Genomic DNA, 10,390 nt, shown 5'->3' on the forward strand with positions numbered 1-10,390 from the left:
TTTCTCTAGGCTTGAAATAATGTTTCTTGGCTATGGGGTAGAACCAGTTTAGCTTTTAGTCTTCCCTGTCTGAGGGTGGTCCTGTTTCGTCCATAGAACTGATTCAGATTGAGGCAGACAGTACAATCTAGGGAGGCATTTGCATATCCCTGAGGCTCTTCCTGCTCTCCTGGCTGCGTGCCAGATGCTCAGTGGCTGCGGAAAAGGCAGGGGCCCCCACTCACTTAATATCTGTATAGGAGAGACAAAGCTAAAAGCTTGAAAAATGATACCGTCCTCAATTCCTCCTCCATTTACTTATTTATTTACAACATTTATAGGCCGGCCATCTTAGAACTCTGGGTGGCTCACAACCAAATATTGAAAACAGAAAGCAATAAACCAGAATCAGAATGAAAAAAAAAAGACCCCTGCCTATAGCTATGCCTTTTAATAGTTTACTAAAGCAGTGTCAAAAATGGCCTTTTCATTGTTTTTATATAAGTTTAGAAACCCAACGAACATTACCATAGAGACAGAAGAAGCAGAGAGGCAAGATTTCCTTTCTGTCTGGTTGGCTAAACAGGAAGTTCTTCACCGAAACCAAATTCTTCCTAAGGTTTGAGTGAATCTTTTTTTGTGGTTATTTTTTGGGTAATGTTCGTATTCGCCGTACTCTGCAGGAATAAAAATGGATCCCTCCCATTTTACCCTATCACAGCCCTACAAGGTAGGCTAATTTAAGAAACACTCAATGGGCCAAGGACAACCAGAGAGCTGAACATGGGGAATTTAGACTTGTGCCTTTGCAGTCCTTCCGAAATTCTCTAGAGCAGGGGTGTCCAAACTTGGCAACTTTAAGACTTGTGGACTTCAACTCCCAGAATTCCCCAGCCAGCAGAGCTGGCTGGGGAATTCTGGGAGTTGAAGTCCACAAGTCTTAAAGTTGCCAAGTTTGGACACCCCTGCTCTAGACAATATGGGCCTTTTTTGTACTGTTGGGAGCAAATGCAAACAGGGGGGAATCAATCAAAATAAATGGAGAACTGTCGGAAATCATTTACCAGCCCAAATTCCTTCCCCTAGAAAGGGTGTTAGAGGAACTCAAGACTTAGGCAAGGAGTTTCTTCCTTGGAACACATGTCCAATCATGACTCATCAGCTTTAATTATATGTCTGTTGGAGCACGCTGGGCGGTTTTCCATTCCCCCTCTGCCTGTCTCCAAAACCACATGCTAAAAGGAAGCAGCCACAGCACTTTGCACTCAAGGCTTTGAAAACGACCACAATGTAATTAAACTATTGTGCTGCTGGATCTCTAGTACCAGTTTGGTATGCGGTTTACCCACATTTCACACTTGGACTGTTTGAACCGGATAATACTGTGTTGCAAAGCACCCACATAAGTGAAGTTGAAGACCAGTAATACTCTTAACAAGTCAAAAAGATGTGCTTTTCAATTGCTGCAGACGAAAAAGGTTCTTTTTTTTAAATGCTTGTTTATAGTGCAAATTTTTCAAAGGCGCACAAACAGGGGTATAATCAAGGACATTATCTTTGCTGCAGGTTATCTTTAACTGCTGTCTGATGGGTGGATTTGTGCTTTGAAAACAAAAACATACTTCATCCATGCATTACCTTCTACTGAACCACAGCAGGAGACCCTCCGATCCACAAGCAGAATGTGATTGGCTTCCTTCTGAGATTGTTCCACTGAAATTGGTAGCAAAATTTAGGAAAAGGGAAGGGCAGATGAGAAGCTAGTGATTCTGTTGACATGTTCTTATCGTTGAACCCTCCATTCCTCTCTCTCCCCCAAAAAGATAAAAAATAAAATAAAATCACACCATAACGTTTTGGCCATCCTGGTACCAAAATCATTATCACCTTCAAATCTCATTAAATGCAAAAATCAGGCTGGAAAAATGCCCCCCCCCCAAAAAAAAAAGATCACCAGGATTCCTATAACCCTCTAAATTTAAGGAGCCAAGTTGCATCCCTCCACCTTATTGCATCATTCAACGTTATTGATCCACAGTGTATATAGTTAATGGCTGCAACAAGGGTAAAAAAAAAATCAGTGTAAAAAGATACAAAACATTTGCAATTTGTCTTCAGCTTTTACTGAAGATAATGGCTTCATTCAAATCAGGAGTCCTGTGGATTTTGAAGTATTTAACCTAAACATCATACCAAACTTCTCCATACAGACCTCTCTGTCTCAGCTCCAGGCAGGCATGTGTGTGTGAGACCCTTCAGTTAGATACTTCAATTGATAGAGTACTAAAGTGAAAAGATATTCTGATTCTGGGTGGGGTAATCAGAAAAGGAGGAGGACGAGGAAGAGTAGAAATAGTAGTAGTAGTAGTAGTAGTAGTTATGGTAGAACAACAAGAAGTAGAAACTAAATCAATTCATCAATTGTCATTGACATGTCACTTTCAGATATAAAACAAAGAATTATACATAATTAGTTCATAATTTCTTAATCAAACTTATAAGAGGTACATTAAAAAATCTAACTTCCAGATTAATTAAATTGCTTCAAAGAAAAGTGATGTTTGTTTTTACTTTAAAAATTGTTTGCAGAACTGTACATCCAAACTCTCCAGAGAGTCAGAAGAATGATTTACCACAAAACCACAGTTATTGTGGTTTTATTTAAACCTTGATTTGGAACAATCTTAAGCTGTATTTAATTTTTAATATGTCTCATATAAAGCTAGCCATTTATTTTCTGTTTATGTTTTACAGCGTGTCCCTTAGCACTTCAGCATTTTTTAAAGTCTATGCTATGCAAATTCTGGTTCATTTTTTAAAAATAAATTACATCGAGGCAATCAGTTCAAGCTGGGAATGAGGAGACTTGAACTCCAACACATCTGGAGGACACCAGTTTGAGGGAAAGTTGGTTTATACCAATGGTGGTTCCAGAGTTTTTTCTTTCTCTCTCTCTCTCTCCTCTATTTAATAAAACTTTTAATTATTTCAGCAAGTTGTCTAACCAAAATCAATTGTGCTGCTATTCAGGGGAATGGGGTGGGGTGGGTTTCAGCCTAAACCAGCCGCAGAAGTGAACAGAACAAATCTATTTTATTTTACTTGTTTCGAAGAATGTTTCTCAAATCACTATGTGGCCCAGAACAGGATCCAGAGCAATTTATCATTTCCTTTGCACTATTTTGTTTTAAGTTAACATTTTAACTGTACAGCTGCTGGAGGTATTATAACTTCTCTGCTTCTTTTGCTACAGAAAAATTAAATGTAGATACACCAACCCCATTTAATTTTACCACACCTCACTGGAGAGGGGGAATGGGGTGCTTTTAGGCCCGGAGAGAAGTTCAGCAACTGATCATCATAAAAGACATATTTGGACATTCTAAATATTTCTTCTTCCCAGTCTGTATCTTCCCCTCAGACAGCCCTCATCATTTCTTGGAAAGAGGAGTATGAACAGGAAGCCAAGAAAGTTTGTTTCAATTTTTGAAATAAAAATCTTGTGATGAATTTGGAGATGTTCCAGCCTGGAGGCCCCAGACTTTTCCTCACTGGTTCAGCCATAACAATCTGATGATTGTAAGACAGAGGCAGGGTCTTCTCCCATCTTGAAGCAACTGACCATGAACTTAGCTGACGTTCCTGTGAGTAAAACAATCAAGGAGTAAGAAGACATCATAGCCAACAGTCTAGCTCCCCTCTCCCACTTCCTCTGCCCAGACACAAACACATAACTACAAAAGGAGGCAAGGATGGAAGAAGACTTCCATAAATTCAAGTGAAGATAAATTCTGCTCTTAATGCCAAGTATGAAAAGGGGGAGAGAAACTTTTGAATACATACTGAGACACTGGCAAAAGCATCTCATTATAGAATGCCTGGTGTAGGTCAATACTGTTTACCCTTCAATATTCCTAATTAATTCTCTGATCGCATCATGCTGGAAGAATGCCATTATTCCACAGTGCAGAATTAGCTGATCCAATTTTTTTTTGTTTTGCACATCCTCACCACATGAAGAGATTGTTTAATGAAATGGGAGGAAAACCTCTGAACGCGATAAAGTATGTCTTGCTCAGCTGACTAACATTCCAAGGTAGAGTCCTCAAGTTAGGACCACAACTGAGCCCAATCTTTTTGTCATTAAGTGAAATATTTATTGAGTTTTGTCCTGTTTTATGACTTTTCTTGCTACCGTTGTTAAGTGAATCACTGCAGTTGATAAGTTAGTAACCTGGTTGTTAAATGAACCTGATTTCCTCATTAAATTTCCTTGTGAGAAGATCTCAAAAGGTGATTAGATGACCTTGGGACACGGCAATGGTCATAAATATGACCCAGGTGCCAAGTATCTAAATTTTGATCACATGACCATGAGGATGCTACAAAGGTTGTAACTGTGAAAAACAGTAATATAAGTCACACTTTTCAGTCCTGATGTAACTTTGGATGGTCACTAAATAAACTGTTGTAAGTCGAGGACTATCTATGATTATACAAGTAGGCCTCGACTCACAATCACAATTGGGGCCAGAATTTCCATCGCTAAGCAAAGTGGTTGCTAAGTGAGACACACCTGACATTATTACCTTTTTTGCCACGGTTGTTAAAGGAATCACTGCAATTGTTAAATTAATCGCATGGTCATTAAGCAAATTTAGCTGCCCCCATTGAGGAAGCTAGCTGGGACCATCATAAATGGTCATCACATGACCTGGCTTGAGATGTGCAATTATCATAAGGACATGCCAATCACTAAGAGCCTGAATTTTGATCACATGACTTTGGGGATCCTGCAATGATTGCAACTAAAAGCAGCAATCATAAGTCACTTTTTCAACTGGTTATAAGTCAAACAGCAATAGCCCTTAGACTTATATACCCCTTCAAAGTGCTTTACAGCACTCTCTAAGCAGAGTCAGCCTCTTTCCCCCAACAATCTGAGTCCTCATTTTACCGATCTTGGAAGGATGGAAAGCTGAGTCAACCTTGAGCCTGGTGAGATTCGATCTGCCAAACTGCTGGCAGCCGGCAGACAGCAGAAGAAGCCTGCAGTACTGCATTCTAACCACTACGCCACCAGGGCTCAAATAGTTGTAAATGGACGACTACCTGTATCAGTTGCTACCTTTTTCAGAAAAGCTTATGCAAGAAAACAAAGTGCAGATCACATGGCGGTTGGTTGGGAGAAGGTGATTTAAAAAGTTTTATTTTGAGAGATTAAAGTTTATTCATATCTATAAATTAATTCAGTATATAATTGGTGCTTTTTGCATTCAGATACAATGTCCTGTTGGTGTTATTTTTCCATTGTGAAGCATCTTTATTTTCATAGCAAAATGATTTTTATCTTTAAAAAGAACTTTTAAAAATTAAAAGTACAGACTACAAATGCAAACTATAGAGGAAGAAGAAAAATCTATCATATTTTGTACTTATCAATAGAAACTGATTTACCAATGAATTAGTATAATATGAACAACATAAGATATTATTAAAAGATATCACAGAATCTCTGCCCCAGGACTATATATTACTATCTCCTTGGATGGGTAGCAAATATTTCCTTTTCTAAAATAGATAGATCACACATGGACATGCACACAGACACACAAACACAAATGTTGTCCTGATTGCAAAAAAAAAGCATCTTGAGACAACATATAACTTCTGGACTTTTGAAGTCATATTTTACTACTACCTTGTCCGATACGAAACAATTGAGAAATGGACGCCCATCTGAACTGAGCATAATTCCCTCTTCTTTAGCAAAAACGATTTTATTCTTGGCTCAGTCTTCATTTCTCGATCTTATGCTCCAAGAGTTTGTTGTGCTAAATACGTACAACATAACTAATGAGTAATAGTGGCCCATGAATTATAGGAAGGTGACAGCTGTCTGCCAAGACCTTCCTCTCTGAGCCCGACTAACATTTTCACAGGCAGAAGGATCACATCCTTTGGGAGTAGCCTTAGAGAGGTCACTTATTCAGAGGGATTAGATGTGTAGGAGATGGGATCCTCTTTAAAAAGTGACAGATTAAATAAATCCAAGTTGGGAGGGGGCAGGGAGAGGCAAGAATTATGGTCCAGGAGTTTTGAATTCCTCCGATCTGAGACAACTTTCTACTAATTCAGTGACCGGATGCCAACAAGCGATAACAGTGATAGAAATAGGAACACTTGATAAATGAATATGTACTTTTGATATTAAAATGCTAAACACTTGGTGACGGATGGTTCTTGCAGTAAAAGCCAAGAGCTCATAGGAAGGGGGTGAAGCAGGGGTGAAATTCAGCAGGTTCTGACAGGTTCTGGAGAACTGGTAGTGGAAATTTTGAGTAGTTCGGAGAACCGGAAAATACCACCTCTGGCTGGCCCAGAGTGGGGTGGGTTTGGAGATTTTGCAGTATCCTTCCCTCAGGAGTGGGGAGGGAATGGGGATTTTGCAGTATCCTTCCCTTGCCACTCCCACCAAGCCACGGCCACAGAACCAGTAGTAAAAAAATAATAATTTCACCACTGGGGTGAAGTGAGTTAGGTGTTGGTCTAAGATCTGGGAGGACCATGTTTGAGCCAAGGGTTCCTATATATTACTTTATGAATTTCCACCTTTTTTCATGCACTTGTTTCTTGTGTATGCTGGAACTAGTTTATTAATATTTATTAATAAACAGTATACAAGCCATTTTAACATATACTCTGCATTTATGATAAATGTTTATAAGGAAAGTCCTGTCCACGTCAAGGGAGTCCATGGGAGAATCAAGTAAGTCAAGATGGTGTCACCACAATGCAGATAAAGATCCCCTCCCTTTTAAATGTATGCATACCAAACTGGGCAGGACTTTGACTGCGTGGCCACAACCACAGTCTTAAATCTTTTTCACCCTCCCTGAGACACTCTCAATCATCAAATTTTTAAATATACATTTCAATAGAAGATGTAAGCCTTTCTATAGACCTGGGTAGCAATAGCTCTTAGCCTTATATTCTGCTTCACAATACTTTACAGCCCCCTCTAAGCGGTAATCTGGCTCCTCAACGACCTTGGAAGGATGGAAGGCTGAGTCAACCTTGAGCCGGTCAGGATCAAACTCCTGGCAGTTGGCAGAGTTACTCTGCAATGCTGCATTCTAACCATTGTGCCCCCAGAGCTCTACAGAGTGCTACAGAACGAAGTAGTTATGCTGCAATTCATATGGAGTCAGAAAGGGAAAATGTTAGATTTGACAAAAATGGTTTTTTAGGCAAAAAGGTAGAGACATGTGATGGAAGATGGTGAACATCGGTAGTCCTGGAATTGAGTCCAAGATTTCCATTGCTAAGCAAGAGGCTTGTTGAGTTTTATCCTGTTTTGTGACCTTTCTTGCTGCAGTTGTTTAAGCGAATCCTTGAAGTTGTTAAGTTAGTAACCTGGTTATTAACTGAATCTAGCTTCCCCATTGACTTTCTTGTCAGGAGGTGGGAAAGGTGATCACGTGACCAGGGGACACGGAGACCGTAAATACAGGCCAATTGCCAAGCATCCAAATTTTGATCGTGTGACCATGGGGATGTTGCAATTGTGTGAAAAATCACGTCACTTTTTTCAATGCTGTTGTAACTTTGAACAGTTACTAAACGAATGGCTGCACGTCAAGGACTACCTAAAAGAGAAGTTATCGGTTTTTCTGTAGTTTTTTTTTTCCTCCTGGGGCAATCTTTTATTTTTACCTGCTTGGTTTTTAATATAAGCATAATGTTTTGAACAGCCAGGCAGTCTTATTTTTGATAGTTTTTTCCATGCAACAAAACTTGATGGCATGAGTGCCGACAAATGAAATAACAAATGTAATAAAAACAAGAATTTAAAAATAGCTCAGATCTTGCAAAATAGCCAAATTTCATGATATTTCAGTGATGTGATACTCAGATGTTACAAGCTACTATGAGAAGACATTGAAATCTCATGATTCCTTTCCTTCCTTCCTTCCTTCCTTCCTTCCTTCCTTCCTTCCTTCCTTCCTTTTTCTTCTTCCCTCCATCCCTCCGTCCCTCCCTTCTTTCTTTCTTTCTTTTTCCCTCTCCCCTCTTTTCTTTCTTTCTTTCTTTTCTTTCTTTTCTTTCTTTCTTTCTCTATTTCTCTATTTATTTATTTCTCTATTTGCCCCAAACCTGGCTGTTTTGCCCACCCTAGAACTGAGACCTCTTTTTCTTTCTCTCTGAAGACCAATGATCTGACTTCTGTGCATCTGGGAGTGAAGTTCAGCTGTTGCTTTAATCTGCAAGAAATTCAGGAGTGGTGATACATGGTCCTCTATGATCCTGTGATTTCCTTCCTTCCTTCCTTCCTTCCTTCCTTCCTTCCTTCCTTCCTTCCTTCCTTCCTTCCTTCCTTCCTTCCTTCCTTCCTTCCTTCCTCAATCCACCCATTTCAGACCAAAGAGAAATGCAATCTCTAGAGAAGAAAATGAATTCCTTCTATAATCCCCAAAGTTTCTGGGAGCTGAAAAAACCTTGAAGGACACAATGGAGAAAGTTGAAATGTAATGCGGAGGAGGGGGAGAATTGAAAGTGTATTAGGATTTTTTTTAAAAAAAAGGAAAGTCTGGCACTTACCTCTTTGAAGCTCAAAAATTGGGAGCTGTACTTTAAAATCAGCCTTCCCCCCCACCAATCCCAATTGCTATAGCGATCCCTGGAGCAAATTGGGCCAATACATCATATGGTGAAGCAGCACCTGTATAAGATAATGAACTAGACATTTGTTATTATGAAAATAATATCATTGTAGCTGAACACTGTTAGAGGATTAGCACTCCTACTTGGAAAATAAACATTTGCTCCAGCAGGAGACCATTAACCTATGATAATATTCTATTTCAGGGATGTTAACACTTAATTATAAATCATTTAAAACATTCTGTCAAATTAGTAAGTGTACTGAAATTATTTTGTTAGGAATAAAGCATTAGGCAAGAGCCTTAATTATCAATATACCCCCCTGGTGTCTCCATTTCCATAGAGTCAAGCTTCAGTGATAAGATGTTTATAATTGCAATCCTAGGAGGTAAAATTGTCCATTTGGTTGATTTAAAGACAAGTAATTTATTCACCTGCTTGATACCTTAGTTCAGATCATGCCTCTGCTTGATTGGATGAACACAATTTGCAGGGGATATAATTTCTCAAATGCTTATCATCCTATTTTGCAGAAAGAGAGAGAGAGACAGAGAGATGGACTTCTTTTAGATTATCCTCTCTTGTTAGTGTTAAATTAAACTATTTTACACACACCCTTCCCTACAGAGACATGACAAACTTCATTAAGAGACAAAAAACAGAGCTAACTTGGTGTTTCTCCCCCCCACCCCCCTTTAAGCACTTAACATCTGATAGTTTAGTAAGAAACTGGCATGGAAAAATATGTGCTCCTTACATATGTAGCAGGATTATGGCCTCTAACAGGTCTAAATCCAATATTCATTTAAACATGCTTACACCGCAAAGTCAGGTTAAGCAAACATTAACTCTGTGCAGGTTTGCAGTTTTAACTCGCAATTTATTTCCTGTGGTACTTGAGAAATTCAATCTGTGTTTGCCTTCCATTCCAAGTTGGAAATACATAATATAATTTCTATGCACATTCGGTTCTGCTGGAGAGTATATTTATGGTGTTGTTGAGGGAGACATTAGGCTGCCTGACGTGATCCAAGCACTCTTAAACTCAAAATGGAAGATCTGAGTTAAACTTCTCTCGGGCCTTTGTGAAATGGAGCCTCCTGCCAGAGGGCCTTCTAATGGTAAGCTCTCTCAAGGATTTTCCCTGCATACCTGCAAATTTTCATGCTTTGCTGACACTGGATCTTTTTGCCAAAGCATATTCTTAAAGGGAAAGAGAAAAGCAGTTGAGTAAATGGCCTGATAATAAGATGTTGTAATTCGGCCTAAATTCAAATGTCTCTTGCAGAAAGAACATTCCTGTGAACATCTCTAAAGAGAAAAACACTTTCGTCTTGATTCTGGAATTACATTTGTTCTAAAATGGGTTTTGCTTTGCTATGGAATCAGTTTTGCTTTGAAAACTTAGTTAAAACTAAACAGGAAAAGATCATTCCCCCATGCTCTAGCCACATCAGGGATTTCTATGTGAAAATATCATTGGTCACAGTAAGGCTGGTCCATTGGTTGACCATTGGCCATCTCACCCAAATAAGCCTGTTGTAGGTGAGCGTTAGTTTGTCATGCGTCCATCAAGCATTGGGGCTCTGACTGTGCCTAAAGAAGCCTTGCACAACCAAAAGGAACACCTCTCAGTAGTTGTTGTTTGAAGGCCCTTCAGGTTTTATAAAAGGTTGGGGGGATGAAGAGTATGGAAAGGGACAAATATATGCCTGGGGCACTTCATCTGCCAATAGTAAAGATCAAA

General features: G+C 39.2%; 1 long non-coding RNA gene across 1 annotated transcript; it reads right to left on the reverse strand.

Annotated features, from left to right (window-relative positions):
- Positions 1-2,789: 2,789 nt before the first annotated feature.
- On the reverse strand, positions 2,790-9,184 carry LOC309387704. Its single transcript, XR_014174643.1, has 3 exons — positions 9,078-9,184; positions 8,581-8,701; positions 2,790-3,621 (listed from the first exon to the last, which is right to left on the reverse strand). It is a non-coding gene; the product is annotated as an uncharacterized lncRNA (long non-coding RNA).
- Positions 9,185-10,390: the final 1,206 nt, after the last annotated feature.

Source organism: Natrix helvetica (genome assembly GCF_964273705.1).
Source record: "Natrix helvetica genome assembly, chromosome: 2".
Classification (NCBI taxonomy): Eukaryota; Metazoa; Chordata; class Lepidosauria; order Squamata; family Natricidae; genus Natrix; species Natrix helvetica.